We start from the raw sequence: 20,302 nt of genomic DNA, 5'->3' as shown, positions 1-20,302 counted from the left end.
ATAACATTATTTATTATGTGGCCCTTGAGTCCTTCTGATTTTCTGTATGATGCCCTCAAATGAAAAAGTTTGGACACCCCTGGGCTACATGAAATACTGTATGCCTGGCAGGAAGTAATATCTTCGCAAGCAAAGCACAAGCACGTTTTCATTTTTTGCAGCGTACTTAATTGAGGAACCTGCTGCTGCGTCAACCCCCTCAAAGACGTTGATGTAATCTGACTTTATTTTGCAAGCTAGCCAAAGGAAGGAAATGAGCTTTGTAAGACAATCACGACTCTCATTCACACACATGCACACACGCGTCAGTTCTCTATCTCGTCAGCCAGGAAAACCACAAACAAACCAGTGCAACCCTCTTTCAGCCCTCGAATGTCACCATCATCACTCACATGATGCTTGTTCTTGTGTGTGTGCGCGTGCTAGAGAAATCGTTTTAAAGAAAGACTAGCCCAATATAGCATTTTCCTTAATTTTATTGGGGAACCGCACGATATACGTTGTCTTTCAAGTCTCCCCACCTTGTCCGCATTGCATTGGATCCAATTCTACTTCGAATTCAATTCAACATCCTGTGGGGTGGAGTCCATTCAAATTCAAATTCATCCATTGAATTGAATTGAAATCTGAAATTGTGAATTTTGCCACAACAAGCAAAGAATCTCCACCAAACAAATAAAAAAAATATTTCTCCGTTTTGATTCAGTGAAGTCGGTGCGACTTTGACAGCAGCTGGGCGAGCGAGTGTTGCGTGTGTACATTTGGCTCTCTCTGCCAAGCGGAGCGTGCACGTCCTCCATCCTGCTTCAAGATTTTAGTTGTTGCGTTTTTGACAGTGACGGGGGGGTCGGAATCCGGCGTTAACGCCGTCCCAAAAAACAAAGCAAAAAAATAAAACAAAGCGGATGAGAAGACATGCGATGTGCATTAAGTTGATTTGCTCTTCCTCGTTTCTTTGCTTCCGTCTTCGAGCGTCCTCGTTACTCTCGCCTCACTCTTCTTCCATCTCATCTTCATCATCACCCTCTTTTTATTTTTTATTTTTTTCGTTGCTTCCTCCCCCCGCTCCCGGTGTATCTGGGATGCTGACTGAACTAGTTCATGCAGAATGTGACGCCGTCGTGGCTCGTGTTTAATTGATGTTGTTTGATAGGAACAAGCTGCTTCAGTCGCATGGAAGCGCAGCGGAGCTTAACCGCAAGCGAGAGCCGGCGAATACAAGTCAACGATTCTGTTCTCCCGCTAAAAAGTCCGGCGAGCTCTCGCGAACGTGCGAAAGGCTTCCTTGCGCCGTCTCTCGTCGACAGCTACCTCTTGCATAAGCCTTTTTGTTTTGTTTTTTTTGAAAATCATGCATTATTGGCGTCGCCACTTATGAATTATGCCAGCGTTTCTTGTTTTGTTGTGCTCCTTTAGGCCTATTGCATTATTCAGCTGAACTGAGGTCAGCCCGTTTTTTTTCCCTCATCATCCCAACGCGCCCTTTTGTCGTGTTGGCACCGTCGGGGTGTCACTTGCTCTCGTGCGGCGTCAAATTGGCATGTTGCGACACTATACAAGATGTGGTGTCATGTTTACAGGTGTGTGTGTGTGTGTGAGAGAGATATGAATCATAGTGAAAGTCAGAACTGTGCTGAGCAGATGCAAGTGATGAGTTGCACTTTGGCACATTTTCCTCGGAACTTCTTCCTCCTCCAATGGTCCGATTTTATTCGGCTCATCTTGGCTTATGAGTTTAGTTCCCGAGCGGACTTTGGTTATACAAAATTAAATGCTTTGGTTGAACTTTTTGGTGTTTAAATATGCAGTGTTTGATTGTCTTATATTTTTCTGTGTCAAGTTTAAAGAAAACCTCAACTGGGAGTTAAAAAAACTGATAAAAACAAGCTGGCTTTGCCTTCTCTTTGGAGAGAGAATGTTTGTTTTCTCAAAGAAGATAAAACTGAAGCAGTGACTGAAGTTTGAATGTAAACAAACAACTGTCATTTTTTTAATAACCCAAGGTTCACTGTATACAGTACATGTTGTAGCATACATTTTACTCTAAAAAGACTGTATTCGGTCCCATTCTAAACTAGAGTAAACTTTACACTTGGAAGAGAGTAAAGTCCAATTCACACTGGCTGCGGAAAGGACGCGGTGCATTTTCCGTATGGCTTCCGCAAGGACTGCAATTCACACCGCATGCATTGCGTGTCCGGAAATCTGCTCCCGACAGACCACAAGGTCACGTGGGGTTCACCCAATAACAACCGTGTGTATAGAGTTCTATTTGTAAACAATAGCCACGCTTGTCTGTTGTCACATTCATAATTGGGTGGGTCCTCGATGGCTTCTTCCTCTTGATATACTGACAGCAATTATCATTATTGAGTTGACAGGATGGATGATGGCTGGATGGAGGGCGGGGGGGTCCACATAATGGTCCTCCTTGATGCGAATGTGCCAGTTTGTGTCAGTTGAGCATACGTGTATGTGCACAACTAACAATCAGCTCTGATGGCAAGACGGGGTGCTAATGAAGATATCGCCAGATGCTTTGATTCAATTGTGTGGCTGTTAGCGCCATAAATGTCCTCAAGTGGATGGGAAACAATCGTCCCGGGAGTGAGGGAACATTCTGGCTGTGTTTGTGGAGGAGATGTGAGGCAAATCCTACACTCGACGTGGCTTACAAGTTGGTGGCGTGCGACTAACGAGGCTGGCGAATAATCAGGACCCGACAAACAAGGCGCCGGGGGCTCTGGGATACTCTGGATTGTGATTGGTTGGTTGCAAGTTTTTAAAAAATGGACACTTATTTTGTGTTCAAGCATTTTTTTTTTGTATTTTAAAGGCCCAGTCTGCTGGTTTGACTCTGGAAAAGGCACTTTTTAAATACAGGATTTAAACAAACAAACTACTTCTCAATTTACAGATCAGGGCTTGTCTTAATTTCTGGTGGTGATTTTGTCCTAACCCCCCCCCCCCCAGCCTGTATTTTGCCATTTTGTGTTTGTTTTGTAAACAGCGGGACGTTTCTGTGGAAAGACAGTGTTTACACCCCTCCAGCCAATCGCAGAGCGGGGTGGTGTTGTGTCGCCGGGCGAATTGTGGAGAGACCCCACGGGAGCATCGTCTTGTTTGACGATTTTGTTGGAGAAGGAGGCCGAGGGGGAGGGGTGGCTCTTCATGTTGTGGGAGAAAACCTCCCCAAAGATGGTGGGTGGTACAGTATCATTCGCACCGCCAAATATTCACTCACCTTTTACTGCGACAAAGAGAAGAATCCAGTTATTAGCGTTTTGTTATTGCACTCATTAAAAACCTTGGTGGATGATGATGAGCTTCTCACACTGTTTTGTTCTCACTGTGGAAAAACGAGCACATCCGTCTCCCTTCCTAAATAAGAAAACAGAGCCAAAATGGTGTGCTAGTCATTTGCATTTTAATGTTACATGCACCACTTTGTCAAACAGTACTCTCATTTCTCCACTTTTCGGGTGTGTTTGACCCTTTCTGCATAATGAACTAGTTAATATGCGATATGTTTATGGTCGCTGTTGTAGTTGGTGCTGTGTATAAATGCACTTAGAGGTCAAAATAAACAACACACGATATACAATTGCCTACAGAAATAAGGTAATTCATGTGACTATTTTTCAGTGAGGAGAGCGAGAGAGAGAGAGAGAGAGAATCGAGCAGTGCGCATGCTCAGTCGCTGCCGCCGGCGGAGGTGGAGAATGAAGAGAGGAAGAGCGCAGCGGCGCATTGAGCCGCTGAACGGGTCGCTGAAGGGTGGGATGATCACACGCGGGGAGGATGAGCCACTGACCGAGCCGGACGCCGTCTAAACACGGTGAGCTGCTGCTGCTGCTGCTGCTGCTGCTGCGTGCACTCTTTCCATCGGATCGGAGACTGTGCGCGAGCGTGCGCACGCGCGCGCCTTTCGGAAACAGGAAAACAATGCTCGAGTCAATCGGTTACGCACGCGTGCGTAAATATGCTGCAGCCTGCATGCGGCGCGCGTGGATGCGGCTTGAGGGTGGCACGCTGGTTGTCCACGGGGGACACGTCAAACGTGGGGTGACGGAGACGCATTGACGTGCGTAAAAATCCCCAAACGAGGGTGAGACAGAGGCGAGAGTGGGGGGGGGCGGCCTAGGGACCGTGAACGCACCCTAAAGAGCTGCCACGGAACTGATTTATGCGATTACGATATGATTTATAACCCCTGGTTGGAGTGTTGGTGAATATTTTGTTATTAAGATGATTTTGTTGTTGTTGTTTATCATATGTCTGGAACTGAAACTGAAATAACAGGATTTTGCTCCAACAAGAAAAAATACCACTGATTGGAAAATATAAATAAGCACGTTCATGTGATGGTGTGCCTTTAGGGGGCGTGGCTTCGTGAATGTGAGCATCTCCGTGCTCCTTGCGAGTGTTTTCATGATTTGGATTGAAGATAGATGATTGGTGACAACAATGACATCTTTAAAGGCCCCCCCTGGGGAGTGTTGCTGATGACTGTGGACCTTCGGGTGAGGGTGATAATCAGCGCGGTGCATATTTCACGTTCGTCATGACGAAGATGACGACCAAGAATTAATGGCAGCATTCAGCCACGATGACGTTTTCAAGCGGGCTAAATAATTCAAGCCAAGACATGTCACCCACTGAATAATTGAGGCGCGCAAGCTGTCGGAAGAAGGCTGCGACCTCATTTGCATCATTTTAAGCTTACTTCAGCAACAGTAGTTTTTGGTGGACTTGTTGACAATGATGGATGCATGATTCTGATCCAGCATCAAGAATATTGAGGAAGTGTTGGGACGATTTTGAAGTGTTTTCTGCCAGCATCTCAATTGCGTGACATCGAAAGCACTTTTGGAAACAACTCGAAAGAACGTTGACTATTCAGAGTGGACACATTTGAAGTTGCTGTTCATGCTGTGATGATTTGCTCTCCCAAATGTTTGGAATGGCGGCTTTGCACTTAATTGTTTCTCCTGTGTGCCACCTAATCCAGGAGTTTCTTTGTAAACAAACGTCCGAGTGTAATCCCGGGAATGTCAATGTGGATTTTTGTCGCACGGGTCTTCAGGCACACATTTAGACGTCCACGTGTGAGCTTTTGCTACCGAACGGACCGAGGGCGTCCGCAACTACTCCATTAACGACTCCAACCCCAAGCGGGTCGGTCTCATCTCGGCCTCTATTCTGGTGCGCGCTAATCTGGTTATGTGTATCACCGCTTCCTCGACGCGCTTGTCAATTTAGTCCATCTGGTCCAATGGCTGAGTTGGACGGCGCCTTGGTCATAATCCTCCTGTCCTTTGCACTCTTAGCGGGATTGGGAAACGCATGTGTTGTGTATGGAGTGTTTTTCTTAGTATTAAGTTGTGAAACACATTTGAATTTATTGCAATTTCTGTAAATTAGAAGCTAAGCATGCTTGCATCAACCTGCTTACTTCTCACTCCCACTTGAAGTTTACTAAGTGAAAATATCGAGTAAACGATTGTTTATATAATAGGAGTGTGGCAATATCGCGGTAAATTGTGTTCGTGACTTATTGAGCAATTACTTGGTGGGCCACTAGTGGGGGTGCCTCATAAGAGTGGCGGGGAAATGGATGGAAGTCTTTTAGTTATTATATATATATATATATATATATATATATATATATATATATATATACACACATTTATAATATACATTTATATATTAAATTATGTATTTATATTTATTTATATTGTTAGATTATGAATTCTCATTTTAAATTTTTTTTAATTGTTATTTATTATTATTTATTTTTATGTATTGATATTTATTTTATTATTATTATTATTATTATTATTATTATTTGATTTTTATTTATTTATCTTATTCTTATTCTTATTATTATTATTATTATTATTAGTTTTATCGTGGATTTATTACCCGACCAATATATCGATAATCGCTGTATCGTCATATCGTGAGATAATCGTTATCGTGAGCCTTGTATCGCATGTCGTATCGTATCATGAGGTAGCCAGAGGTTCCCAGCCCGATTATATAAACAACAAATTGTTTTTTTTTGTTTTTTTCAACCAAACTTTTTCATCTCATCCAACAAATGTGCACTTAGCATCACGATGACATGCCAAATGAAACGGAAGTTAGCATAGATGTTGAATCTACCGTAAAAATAAATAGATAAATAAATAAAGATGGCTTAAAAATGTGTATCACTAGTAAAAATAGACAAAACCCCACAGAGACATAATTTTCCCTCGCACTGGTCGCGTCTGGCGCGATGCCGATGCGGGAGCGCGGCCTCAGTGATGAACGACTGAGTCATTATGCGCCTGCGGTGCTGAACGCAGCCCGCACTCCTCGTGCTGACCTGTGAGCTACCAAACATCCAAAGTGAGCCTTTTTGGCTTAAGGTTTTGCGTTGTTCAACTGCTACATGACAGCTGAGGGATGACCAAGTTTGCGGCGGGTCCTTGTGATTGCTAACTGGACGAGGTAGCAGATGGAGCACTTGTTGCCGGACTGCCTGCTGACTTGCAAGTGGCCTCTTTCCTCTCCTCCTCCTCCGACCTTGACACCCTGTCATTTGTCCTCTCCACCCAGCTTGTGCGGCTTGCGCTCTGGCGCTGGAGCATCTGCCACGAGAGCAACTCCATTTTGGGTGGAACATGGGAAAAAAAGGAAAAAAAATAGACGAGAATCGCTACAAATAGAGGCTTGAACATTTGTTCGCCGTGAAATGAAAGAGCAGCCGTTCAAATGAGGTCAAGTTCCATGCTGATGTGGAATTCTTTGTGCTTGGTTGGATTTCGAAGATGCTGATCTTGTGCTTAGGGAGGAAACATTTTCGAGTTGGAAAAGCATGATCAAATTCCAAATAGAACTGTGTTGGATAAAAATAGTGATTTGCAGCCATCTTTTGGCATTTTGGTGTCAAGGAACTATGTTAAATTTATTTGAGGGCTTCATTTATCACAAAATTATGCTTTGCCGCCATCTCGTGGCATCTTGGTGCAAAGGAACTGTTAAAGTGAGGCGAATTAACTAGTATGAAATAGTGCTTTGCCACCATCTTGTGGCATCCCTTTTTTGTTTTACATGACCAATAAGAGAATTAAGCGGTCATGCATTTTTTTGGCATCATATATACATTTATTCAGTTATGTTTCTCCATATCAGCAACAGTAACAGCAACATCAACAGTCCTCCATGTCATTGCAAATCTGCAAAAAATTATTCAGCCTACTCAGATTGTTTTCTGAAGAATGTATCCGGTTTGTTAAAAAAAAAGATTTTTGTTGCATATTCTCTGATTTATTTTACTTTTTTTGTTCAATGTTTTGTTTGTTTTTTTTAAATTTTGTTTTTGTTTTTTTCAGTTCTTACGGAATTTTCCCACTTTTTTTCCCATAGAAAATTGAATATTTATCAGTGATTTCTGGAGAATTTATTGGGTTTGAAAAAAAATATATATATATTTTTTTCCCCCAAAAGCTGCCATTTGCCCCATCTGCTGTACAGCTCCGCATTATTTTCACATTTTCAGCAACATAAAGCAATACCGACTGAATAGGAGCATGACAAAATTTCCATTTTGTTGTATGACTCAATTGCCCGCAAACAAACTTCCTGTTGTTTCTCCTGATTTTTTATTTTTTTTTCCCCCCCGAGCCTCCAGCTCGTCCATCCCGCTCGCATTCCCGTATTTCGCCTGTCTGTAACCATGGCGTCCTGGCCTTCCTCCTTCTGCCGTCCGCTCCTCATCCTCAGCCCGCCTCCTCTCTTGCTGGTGGTCTCGTCCCGGCCGCTTTGCGCTCGCCTTCGTTATTCATTTGGCTGTAATCTGTCACTGCGGCGCAAACCTGCCTTACATAATCTGATAATCCCACACGCGCACGTGTGTGATTGCGTGGGCCTGATTACGAGGATCATAAGCGATTGACCGATCGGCAGGAGAACAATCACGGAGGAAAGTGAGGTGGCGGCAGATGATGAATACCCATAATCCCTATCAGCTTCTTGATTTATTTATTTTTTCCTTGTTGAAACGGCACAGCAATTGCGGCCTTTTCATAATGAGGGCCGGGTATTTCTCTCATGATTCCTCTCGTCAGCTCAGTGTTTCGTGTCGGGGCGACTTCGCCACAAAACAAATCTTCCCTCTCGCAACACAATGGCCTTCCTGTAAAAGGCGCTTCCTGCGAGTCTCCGTGAGATACGCTCGCTGTGCCCAGTTATTTGTTTGCCGCAGAAAGCTGGGAGCAAATCAAAGTCTCTATTTTGTAAAGCACCAAAAACGGGCGTGAACCTCCGCAATATTACAGTTCAGCTATACGTGTTATGGTTTGGATTTTGTTTTGTCACCTGTGTTTGGTTTGTTTTTTGTTGCTTTTGTTGGGGTTCCAGTTTTGAGTTTGTCATGTTCCTTTACGTTTCTGTTTCTGCTTTCCAGTTTGTCCCCCCTACTCTCGTTATTGTTAACCTTGTCCACCTGCGTGTGTCTTCCCTTCCCAGTGTATCGACTAGTGTTGTTCCAATACCGATACTGGTATCGGCAGAGGCGCCGATACTGCATTAAAAGAGTGGTATCGGTATCGGTGAGTACTCACAAGTAACATGCCGATACCATTAATTCCAACACTATTATAGGATTTTGGATGCAGCATCTTTTGTCTTGCTTGTGCGCAACATTCACTGGTATGTGACATGTTCGTTGCATGCCGATCTAAGATATCCTATTGGCCCTTGAATGCTCTGAACCAATAACAGGACAGCTTTTTCATGTTGAGGAAAAAAAAAACTTAAGTATCAGTATGGTATCGGTATCGGCCGATACTGCAAAGCTGGGTATCGGTATCGGTATCGGGGGCCAAGAAACGGTATTGGAACAACACTAGTATCTACCAATCAGCTTCCCCTGCCAATTGTGTCTTGCCCATCTGTGTCATTGTCAATTAGTGTGTGTGTATTTAGCTGGGATGTAACGATATCCAAACATCACGATACGATAATTATCACGATATTGTGTGGGCGTTGGCGATATTTACAAAAGATCACAATATTGTAAAAAAAAAAAAAAAAAAAAGCTCATACTAAAAAAAAAAAAAAAAAAAAAAAAGGACAATATTGTGCTTTTTTTACATAACAGCAATGCATATAAACCACCTACAATCTCTAATAACAATATTGAGGCACTTACTTGCTAATGCAAGCACACATTGATCGCTTCACAAGCAAATTCGGTTCCCCTTCATCTGACAATTAGCGTAGATTTTAAACATAGAAGGCCAAAACATCCCTCATCCCACTGGTTTATGTAAATGCAATATAATTAAGAGCAGAGATGAAGAAGAGGCAGAGAAGGTCCACTACTAAGTCGCCTATGTATTCTTTATGTTTGCTTGAATATTTTGGCGTTTAGATATACGTTTCATTCTCTTTTCGGGAAATAGTTGAGACTAAAATACATATCTTGTGTGACATTAACAACAATGGTGGATTAGCGTGTTATATTCATGCTGTTATATTCACTATCAGCAACAAGTATGTAACATGTTACGGAATCCAAAAGAAGGTTAAACACCACACTATGTTTAGCACAGTTATGTCCCGTGAATAAAAACAAGCTCCGATGTGTTTACACCCACGCGCGCACGCACACGCATACACACGCAAACAATCTGAGCGGCAGTTGAAGGCGTCTTTGCTAACTTGAAGCGAGCGAGTGTGAACTTTCGGTGACGGTTGCCAGACGTTGACCCAGAAGCACTTGAAAGTGCCGCTGAAGCTTGCGAGGAGGATAAATCATTCGGGGACACGGATGATGGGAAACATGGCCAAAGGAGGAGATGATGGGAAGGAGGAGGGGCTTTAAATAAGTTACAGTCGAACTCAATTTACTCCTTTTTTTAAAACCATTTTCCCCTTTCAAATGAATTGGAATTCCAAAGCAGCAAAATCCACCTGTTTTTTTTTTCTCCGTCTTTGGGGGCGGCCATTTTTGTCACTTGCTGTCGACTGAAAATGACATCATAGTTTCTCAGGGGTCAGGCAAGGTTATTATAGTTTTGGAGTTTTCATTTTAGTTAGTTTTTATTTTGTTCTGAGTTTTGTTTTTTGAAATTTAGTTGGTGTTCATTAGTTTTCAAGGTGGTTCCGTTAGTTTTTATTAGTTTTAGTTATTTAAAAAATGCTTAATTTTAGTTTAGTTTTAGTTTCAGTATTATTATTATTATTTTTTTTAATAACGTGTTTCTGTCATGACTAGGGTCATGCAAGAGTAGTGTTTGGGTCTTGACTCATGAGTAGGGTCATGCAAGGGTAATGTTTGGGTCCTGACCATGTGGTCAAGTGTCTGTTTTGAACTGATGTAACTGCATCTGGTTTCAACTGGTAAAGCGCTATGTGATGTCAGGAGCTATGTGATGTCAAGAATCTTTAATCTCTTTATCCAATCAGATTGATTCACTGTCTATATAAGCTGTCTGAGAAATGTGTGTTTTGTTGGATTATTACCTCTGTTCCTCCGTGCATCTCCACAGCCCAAGGGAGCTTGGCGTCTTGTGATTCTCGATGCATTCTCGTTGTTTCTCGTCTAGTCAAGTTTGTTCTACGACACTCGATTGCGCAAATGGATTTCAGTTGCGTTTTGGCATCCGACGACCTCGGAACGAAGCCACTTCGCGGCCTCCGACGTCTTGTTGCGTCCACTGCGCTTGTGTCACATTGTTTCAGCGCGACGGGCGTTTCTTCTTGCCGCTCGGCTAAATACATTCTCCGAAGTTAGCCCTGGCCTGAAATCTTTTGCTTTTTCCGCTTTATGGCTCGCTTGTGTCAACTCCACAGTGTGCGTCCTTTTATTCCATTGGTCTGTTTTGTCCTGTTGCGTTGCTCAGTGAGCAGCGATGTGTGAGCGTCAAGAGCCAAAGGATGTCCATATGAAACGGGGAACACTGCATGCGTGTGTGTGTGTGTTGTTCGATTGCTTCCCAGTGGTTTTGTGTGCTCCTCCTTTGAGGGTCTCTCTTGTGTGAGCGCCGCGCTGCCATTACCTCTCAGCATCACATACAGTATACATCAGGGGTGTCCAAAATACGGCCCGAGGGCCATTTGCGGCCCGCCGTCCATTGTTCAGTGGCCCGCGACATATGCTAAAAATGGCATTTGACTCAGTTCAAATAAAATCAAACCAAAATGTTTGGAGATGGTCAAAGTAAGAAGGGAGGGTGTCGAAAAACAGGTGCATTAAAGGGATACTTCACTTATTTAGCCCATTATAGCAATAAAAAGTTTATATTTTGTCTATAATTAATTTGATACTTTCATTACTTTTCACGTACAATTAATACCTTTAAAAACACATTTTGCAACTTGCTGTCGACTGAAAATGACATCACAAGGGCTCAGGTAACCAATCACAGCTCACCTGTTTTCTAGGTTTGGTCATGTGACATTCACAAGCTGAGCTGTGATTGGTTACCTGAGCCCTTGTGATGTCATTTTCAGTCGACGGCAAGTTGCAAAATGTGTTTTTAAAAGGTACTAATGGTACATTGTAAATAATGAAAATATCAAATTTATTATAGGCAAAATATTCATTCATGTTGGACTGCCAAAAATGGCTAAATAAGTAAAGTATCCATTTAAAGGTTATTTTAGTTATGGTAACTAAAACTAACAAAATAACTAAAACTAAAATTCAAAAAACAATTTCATTAACAAAATAAAATAAAAATGAAAATGATTTTTAAAAAACAAAAACTAACTGAAACTACATTTTATGTTTACAAAACTAATTAAAACTAACTACGATTATAGCAAAAATGTCCTTCGTTTTAGTCTTTGGTAATTAATTTAATGCTTTGGGGATGATTTTAAATGTGATTTTTGGTAGATTTATTTTGATATAAACCAGAATAATGACATTTGAAAGTGTGTTTTTTTTAAATATTGCGCACAAGTGAAGTAATACACATTTAAAAAAACAAAACAATATAATAATAAAATAAAACTAATACTGAAACTAACAAACTGAACTAGAAGTAAGCATTTATTAAATAACTAAAAGAGAACTACCCTGAAAATTAATTAAAACTATTACTATTAAAAACAAAACTCAAAACAAAATAAAAATTAACTAAAATAAAAAATTCCCAAACTATAATAACCCTACTGCCATATTACAAATAAATTGGTTTATATACTATATAATTTTTGTCTATATTTGCAAAAGCACAAATAAATTATTTGTACAATTTTTAGAACTAAACACAATTTCTCTTCATAACATTAGGTGGCCCTTGCGTCCTTCTGATTTTCTGTATTTGGCCCTCAAAGGAAAATGTTTGCACACCACTGGTATACATACATGCACAACTCACAAGCATGCATACATAAACGTTCACACGCTAATATGCGCGCACACGGAATGACAGCTATTGTTTCGTGAACATTTGCAATCTGCCGACTGCGGACAAAGCGAATTGGTGGCCTGCCCATCTGCGCCATTCGCTCTGGGTGGGGATTATGCCGATTGTGCGTTGTGTAACGCCATACGTGTCGTATGCATTATGGGATTGCATACATTACGCGGCAGGCGGAGAGTGGGGGGGATTAGGGTTAAATCGCCAGGGCCAGTTAGAAGGATGAGCAGCACATCTGCACTGAGGCCCAACACCTGGACACAAACGCACACTTTACATATTCTCAACCGACTGGTTATACATGTCAAAGATTCAGTTTTAATGGGCTTGCAGTGAATGAGTTAAATTTAATTATGTACCATGAATTAAATTATCATTAGGGTGGCACGGTGGATGACTGGTTAGCACGTCCGCCTCCCAGTACTGAGGACTCGGGTTCGAGTCCAGGCTCCGGCCTTCCTGGGTGGAGTTTGCATGTTCTCCCCGTGCCTGCGTGGGTCTCCTCCAGGTACTCCGGTCTCCTCCCACATTCCAAAGACGTGCATATTTGTGTATGACAGTGCTTCTTAATTATTTTCTGTCATGCCCCCCCCCCCCCAGTAAGGATAAAGATGTCACTGGACAGGTGGTGTGTCTTTTGCTCATCCAGATTACAAACATTTTCCTGTACCTAATGAAGTGGCCAGTGAGTGTGAACAAAACGTGTTCCTTCTCTTGCTCTGATTGGCTCACCAAACACATGGATTGTTCCTTTGGTTGCCTACGCACACACGTAGACGGTGTACTTATTACTGTCCCGCCCCAGGCCCGCCGTCTTCATCATCACTCTCGAACGCAACGGGGTCATGTGGAGCACCAATGAAACAATAAAACATTTACACATGCACACGCACACACATATATATGAGCACACACGTTCATCTGTCTCCTCGGATCACAGTCAAGTTGGCTGGCTTGCTCACCCCGAAGGGCCTTTGCACACTTTTGTCATTTCCCGCATCCCTCGGTCTTTTCCTCTTATTATTTCCCCCCCCCCCCTCCCCCGTCTTCCTCAGCCCATGTCCTCCCCCGCATCCGCCCCACCATCACCACGGAATGTGTCACATGTCTCCTCGCAGTCTTTGCCGATCCGTTGCTCGCTCCAGTCGTGCTTTTATGCGGATCAAAGTGGACATTAGCGCACATGAGCAGCACAGTGAGGCTGCCGCTCGAATTTCTGGCTTCAAAACACGGATAAATGCGCTGCTCTCGCGTTTGAATATTCATTCACATGCAGACCGCACACGCACACACACGCGCGCGCACTTAGCATGCAGGCGCATTAAAAATGTATAAGCGTAGAAGCGTTAACACAAAAAGGTGTGCGCCAGGGACTGTGCGCGCGCTCGATTGAGTGTGCGATGGGCCGCGTGGTCACTTGTGGTTTTCGCTGTTGCTCTGCTTTCAGTACTTGTATGTGAGATTGTGGACGTTAAGTTAGTTTTAGTTTTTGTTTTTTTACAAAGCATTTTTATTTTATTTTGTTAATGAAATTGTTTTATGAGTTTCCGTTAACTAAAATAACCTTGGGCTCAGGTAACGACCAATCACAACCTTGATGCGAATGTCACATGGTCAAAGAAATTAGCTCATTGACCGCCAAAAACGTTTAATAACGTTGAGTAAAATCACGATGTATGCCGCCATAAACGTTTAGTAACGTCAACTACTTTTATATATATATATATATTTCTTTTAATATATCTGGTCAGTGCAACGTCCAAGTACATCACAGCCGAGTCAATGAGTTGTGAACTCAAAAACACACACTAACTATGGCCAGCAGATGGCAGCATTGTATCCCTTTTCAATGGGCTGCCGGTGTATGGAGTTACTCAACTCAACTCAGGTTTATTTAACCTCGCAGCGGTAGCTGCTCGGGCCCTAACTAGAGCTGCGAATTACAATGAAACATGACGCAATCTGATGAAATAGAAGGTTTTCAACTTTTCAACTTGTGAGGAATAAGCGGTCAAGAAAATGGATGGTTGGATGGATGAATGGATGGAAATAACTGTAAATACGTTGGACCGTGAAGAAACAGAAGAGCTGTTGTGAGCGGAAATAACTGGTGTTGTTGAATGGCTGCAGTTCGATAATCCTGACGTTTAAAAACCACGGTTAATTGTAAAACCGGTTAATTGCGGCATACCTCAGACGTGACGACAGCAAAACAAAAACAGCCAAAAATGGAAGTGCACACTCCCGATTGCACTCTCCATCCTTTCAAAGCCTTGTGCGCCTGCAGCGCTCCTTCCAAGGAGGCACTTTTAATTCATATTTCACGAGAAGCCCTGAGGGGGGGGTCGACTCGCTGATTTTTTAATTTGAATCAGTAAGCCCCCCCCCCCCATCGAAGGCGAGGAAATGTGTAATCGATCCCGAGATAGAAGACGCTCCTCTCATGATGCTGCTCAAGGCTCTCGTAGCTTATTAATCGCCATGGCAACGGCATGGCAGCTACTTTTTTGCACCCGCTTCACACTCGCACAAGAGTGACAGATTAACGGTCCCATTCACATTCACGCCGCGGCAACGGACTATTATTGGATGCGACGGAGCGCTGACACGCAGTCATTGTTGCTTAGATTTTTTTGTCTTTGCGGGCGTCGGCGTCGGGAAAGGGAACTCGGCAGTAAGTCAAACAAACTCAAGTGAGTGATTTGCAGACGACGAGGCAGGCGTCACCTTGGCGCGAATCCGATTTGTCGCTGTGAAGCAGGTGGAAAGATCTCAAGGTGTCTTCAAGCCACAGCAGATGGGAATTCAAATGTTATTGGAGCGTATGCTTCATGACTCATTCATGGTGCGTATATGCACGTGTATGCGTGTGCGTGTGTGCGTCCTCCTCCTGCTAGCCGTGTAGGTACTTGCACTTGTCACCCCGAGGGGCTTATATAAACACAATTACACACCCGCCAAGTCACAGAACAGCAAAGACAAAGAGACGTGCGCGCACACGCACGCACGAGTTTCCACTAGTCTGCTACAAACTCAAGTTGTGACTTTCCTTTGAGTTGGTGTCACATGGCCCACCGGAAAGTGACCCTTGACTCTAAAAACGATCAGTTTGCAAAGAGTGAGTAAAAGTCAACTGGTCACAGGACAATTAACAACCACATAGCTTATAAAATGCTAAAGCTAACCCTTTGTTTTAAAACATTTTAAATGTTTTTTTATTTAATAAATGTATTTTTTATTTTTTATTTTTAATCATTTTTAATTTGATTTCATTTTAAAACATTTTTTCTTTTTTTATCATTTTTATTCATTATTCATCATTTTATTATTAATTTTTTTAAAATTAATTTATTCAATTTTTACGAATGATTTATTCAATCTTATTATTTTATTATTTATATTATTTTAGGATTTTTTTGTAATTATACATAACATTTGTTTTAGATTTTGGTGGGGAGGAGGTAGGAACGGATGAATGGCTTAGCCATTCATTTCGGGAAAAAAAAAAATGTTTGTACAGATGGGCGAGTAACCCCGGGTTTTCACCGGATGCGGTTGCGGTGTGGTTGCGGTGCGGTCCGGCGACGCAAGCAATTAGATTCCATTCATTCGAATGGTGCAGTTTACACCGCTTGCGGGTGCGTTGCGTGTCGACTGCGGAAGGCCTGCGGCGTGCCGCAAGCCTTCCGCAAGGATAGACCTATTTTCTATTTTTGCCGGACGCCGCAGCGGTAGGCCTCCGGCAAATGGCAAGCTAGCACAAAACACATCGAGCGGGACAGGAAGACCGACGCAGTTTCAAAATAAATTTCCGGTTACCTTTCAGAATAAAACACTCGCCAGCTCCTATTTCGCAAATTTTTCAGCAAAACGTGACGTGGGCGTCGCCGGGCCATGTGCTCATTCACGGTTTAGACACCAGCGAACATGGACGAGGAGAGGTTTATATTGGAGGTGGAAAACCACAAAATAATATATGACACGGCACATCCTTTTTATAAGGACAACCAAAAAAAGGATGCTGCATGGAATCTCATAGCTGAAGAAGAAGAAAAGGTTAAATCAAAAGAAGTCCACCTCTTTTTCTGCTTCTCTGTTGAGCACAGACTTTCTGTATGTTTGTCGTTGTGAAATGCCACATGATCGCGCGCGCGCGGTCCCACGAGACACGTTGGGAAGTGGGCGGCGACGGAGCTGCCGGACCGCAGCTGTGCGGAGCTGTGTGTGGATTGACAAAAAAATTGACCCGTCCGGAGCACGCAGTCAAGACGCACCGCATCGCAACCGCACCGCAACCGCATCCGGTGAAAACCCGGGGTAACGATATCAGGTATCGGGCCGATAACTGGAGTTTTATCAGTGTATCAGTTACTCACGACGGTGGCCGATACTAGTAACAGCCACTCTGTTGCGTCCGCTTTACGATCATGCAATTGTAAGGAAACATGTTATATTGTGATATATCGGTCTTTCTTTAAAAGGATATGTCATGTTTCTTTTTTTTTCTGTATCAAAAGTACTCGTGGTTTGTATTTCTATCACTGACTACTCAGGAATTGAGTACTCATACTGGTATCAGTGTGAAAAATTGTGATATCGAGCATCCCAAACTATATATTTATAATTCAAAGGGAAAGTTTTACGAGGAAACCGCCATGTGTTTTTTGAAAGGATCCGTCCTATTTGTGTGTGCAAACCTCCAAATGTGCACAGTAGCGTGACTCACCTGCTCCGCTCAGCGCACACTCGGTGAGTGTGCAAGCGTGCAGTGCAGCAACCCTTTTGTGCATTGCTTTTCAGCTGCGCTTTACCTTTTTTTTTTTTTTTTTTTTTTATGTATTTCTTCGCCCCCGTGAATCCGTCGGTTTAAATAGCGTAAATGGCTCGTGTGGGCCAACAGAAGCCGCGAACGCACGCGCACAGGTTGTGAAGTAGGCTTGTGCTTGTGTTGTTGTCGTTTGCGACCTTTGAACCCTATGCTGCACGCCAGTATGGATCCACGCTTGCTCATCAGTGTGGCTCCTATTTGTGTGTGTCAGCTTGATTGTGTGTTTTTTGTTTTTATGTATGTGAGTTAGGGCTGTCGAATTATCTAATATTATTACTATTATTAACTCATTTGTTCCCCAAAACATATAAACACGTTCTATTTTAAATATTGCCATGGTCCCAAAACATATTAATACTTTTTTTTTTTTTTTTTTTTTTTTTTAATGCTAAGTCATACAGAAGGCTTTGATGCAGCTTCTGACCTGAAGAGGTCACTTAAAGCAATGGTAGTTATTACAAAAAAGTAGTGGGGGATTTCAGTCACACGGCAGCTGACACGTCCACTTCAAAATTTAGCAGTAATTAATAGTAATGCATATATTTGTGGAGACTGGGGTCAAGTTTACAATTTTACAATTTTAAAAATGTGCACAATTTCACAAGTTACTTCATATTAATTATTATTCTATTGAACAATCGAGTAATTGCCCCTTCTCCACCCCAATAACATTTTACATTATTATTATTATTATTTTAAAACATAATTTTAAAACATTAGTGTGCTAGCGATTACCATTGAAGGTAAACAAACACTAACCACTATTTAGTTCACATATACATCATTGTATCTACATTACACATGTAATAATGTAAAAAAAAAAAAGTCACTTACAGACGATGTTTCAACAATGATCCATGATTAAACGAGTTTGAGTTGAAATGCGGTTGACTGATTGTCCCGTATATGTAATCTATTAGCTGGTGTCGCTTGCCGCAAATGGATCCCGATCAATATTGGAATCCCAGCGCCGGATCAATTGTGATTACGCGGCTCGTTAATTGGAAGGACTTCCCCAAATGGAAAGAGGACCGGCTCACAATGAATCAAGTGCTTGAAGTCGTTGAGCCGTCGCCCCCGGCAACGAGCATTTCGCCGACTCCTTCTTTGAATTTACGCTCCTTGTCGGAAATCCGCGGTTGACGAATGGACGCGGCGCATCCGATCGATGGCGGTGCGGACGAACAGTCGGGGCTCGGAAATCTCTTTGATCGGCAAATGCTCGTTTGCCTGCAGTGTGAACATGCAGACTAAAAAAAAGCGATTACAGCAACTTACTGAGTAGTAAGCAGAAGAACAAGTCGGTTCTTCTTTGCATGCTGGATTTGTAAAAAGCGACAGGGTGAGCCATCGGCGGAGATGAATCGTGCAGTCGGCTCCTTGGTCATCCTCTGGTGCCCGGTGACAACCGCACAAAGAGAACGAATGCTGACAATGTTGTTATCTCCAGCTGCCTCGCTTCGGGTGATGCGGAAGGCGTCGGTTCCAACAAAAGATGTCGGCCGGACTTTGAAAGGTGAAAGGCGATTGGAGGCCAAACTGGTCTTATTTATGGCCCCGGTGTTGTTGTTATTTACGTACAAATTACTTCAAAGCCGAATAGCAAGTGGGAGATTTTGTCATCACTCTGTAAGCTCACATCCAGGGAAGATGCCTTTATTTGGGGATTTACATTTTCCTCCCAGTATTTTTCCATCCTGTGAAGAAGTCAAACTTTTCAATATGTACAGCACCCAAGATAAATTTGGTGGCACAAGAAGCGGCAGATTAGCAGATTCAATTATTCAACAATTCTTCAGAAAAGAGGCTTCAAGTTCCTTTTCACTAACTAAACATAAAAAAACTATCATTAAAACAACTACATAGCCTCTGCTAGCTTAATGCTAACATACAACAGGAAACAGTGCGGCTAGCTTGATCTGACCTTCCGTGCGTCAACACGCCACGCTTCGTCTGCATGTATGTGTACACAACACACACACTAAAGCCCAATTCACATCGGCTGCGGAACAGACGCGGTGTGTGAACGCCGCAAGGATAGAACGCAATCAAGTCTACGTGTCAATTCACACCAGCTGCGGTGCGGTGCGGAACGACTGCGGCGATGCGTAAGGTTTCCGCAAGCGTTCTATTTTTTCCGCACGTCTCATGCGGATTTTCATGAAGCTGAAGAAATGACACGAGCCGGACAGGAAGTCGGGCGTTTCGCATCGAGGTAAATCCGGTATATTTCAAAATAAAACGGTTTGCAAACTCGTTTTTTCGAGAGGGAAGCTAGCTAGCTACATAGCATGACATGAAACTGACATTTAAGACAAAAAATGAGCTCAGTATAAATTAAACATGACAAAATAACACTATTTAATTAACCCATAGGCAGTAATGTGACCTGTTTTGGGTTTTTTGATGGTTCTGTCCAAGTCATTTCAAAATAAGATAGGGCCTACGGGCTACACACAAAACTTACTTACCCATGGTAAAATTGCCATGGTAGAAGTCCCAGAAATAATGTCCAAAAAGCGTGTCGATGTGACAACAGGCAAGAGTGGCTATTGTTTACAAAATAGGACTCTATATACACAGTTGTTATTGCATGAACTCAAGTCTCCAACGTGAACCCTATGTGATCTTGTGGTCAGGCCGGTCCAGACTTCCAAACGCGCAACGCACCCAGTGTGAATTGAAAGCAGTTGCATCCATTAATCTGTTGCAACAAAACAAAAAACGGCATTTTTTTTGCTAGGTTTTTCATAGAAAATGGCAACACAGTATCAAATATTTGGGATAAAAAGGTAATGTGGGAGAATGAAAAGTGTTTTTAGTCTTGCATTGAGCTGCCTTTGAACAGCCAAACAGACTAGGCGGCCTCCCTAACCGGCTCGGACAGTTCCGGATAACGGCGGCCCGCTCGGGAACTATCGCGGCGGCCCTCCGATCTGGCTAATTACGCGTCACTTCATCTTGATAGTCACTGAGCCACACTTGACTCGTTTTTAATCTGCGAGTACCCTTACGGGCTTTTATCGGCTTTCTCACTTCTGTTTGGTTC

General features: G+C 42.8%; 1 protein-coding gene across 2 annotated transcripts in view; it reads left to right on the top strand.

The window, feature by feature from the left end:
* Positions 1 to 20,302, top strand: part of LOC144003647 (sodium/calcium exchanger 1-like) — a 42,789-nt gene that overhangs the window by 5,719 nt on the left and 16,768 nt on the right. For both annotated transcript variants that reach the window (XM_077500116.1, XM_077500117.1), the window contains exon 2: positions 3,646 to 3,838. The gene's annotated coding sequence lies outside the window, so the exon portion shown is untranslated. The remainder of the gene's footprint in view (positions 1 to 3,645; positions 3,839 to 20,302) is intronic.

The sequence above is a fragment of the Festucalex cinctus genome, chromosome 16 (genome assembly GCF_051991245.1).
Source record: "Festucalex cinctus isolate MCC-2025b chromosome 16, RoL_Fcin_1.0, whole genome shotgun sequence".
NCBI classification, from domain to species: Eukaryota; Metazoa; Chordata; class Actinopteri; order Syngnathiformes; family Syngnathidae; genus Festucalex; species Festucalex cinctus.
The sequence above is the reverse complement of the archived record's forward strand: the minus strand, read 5'-3'. Positions and strand labels throughout refer to the sequence as shown.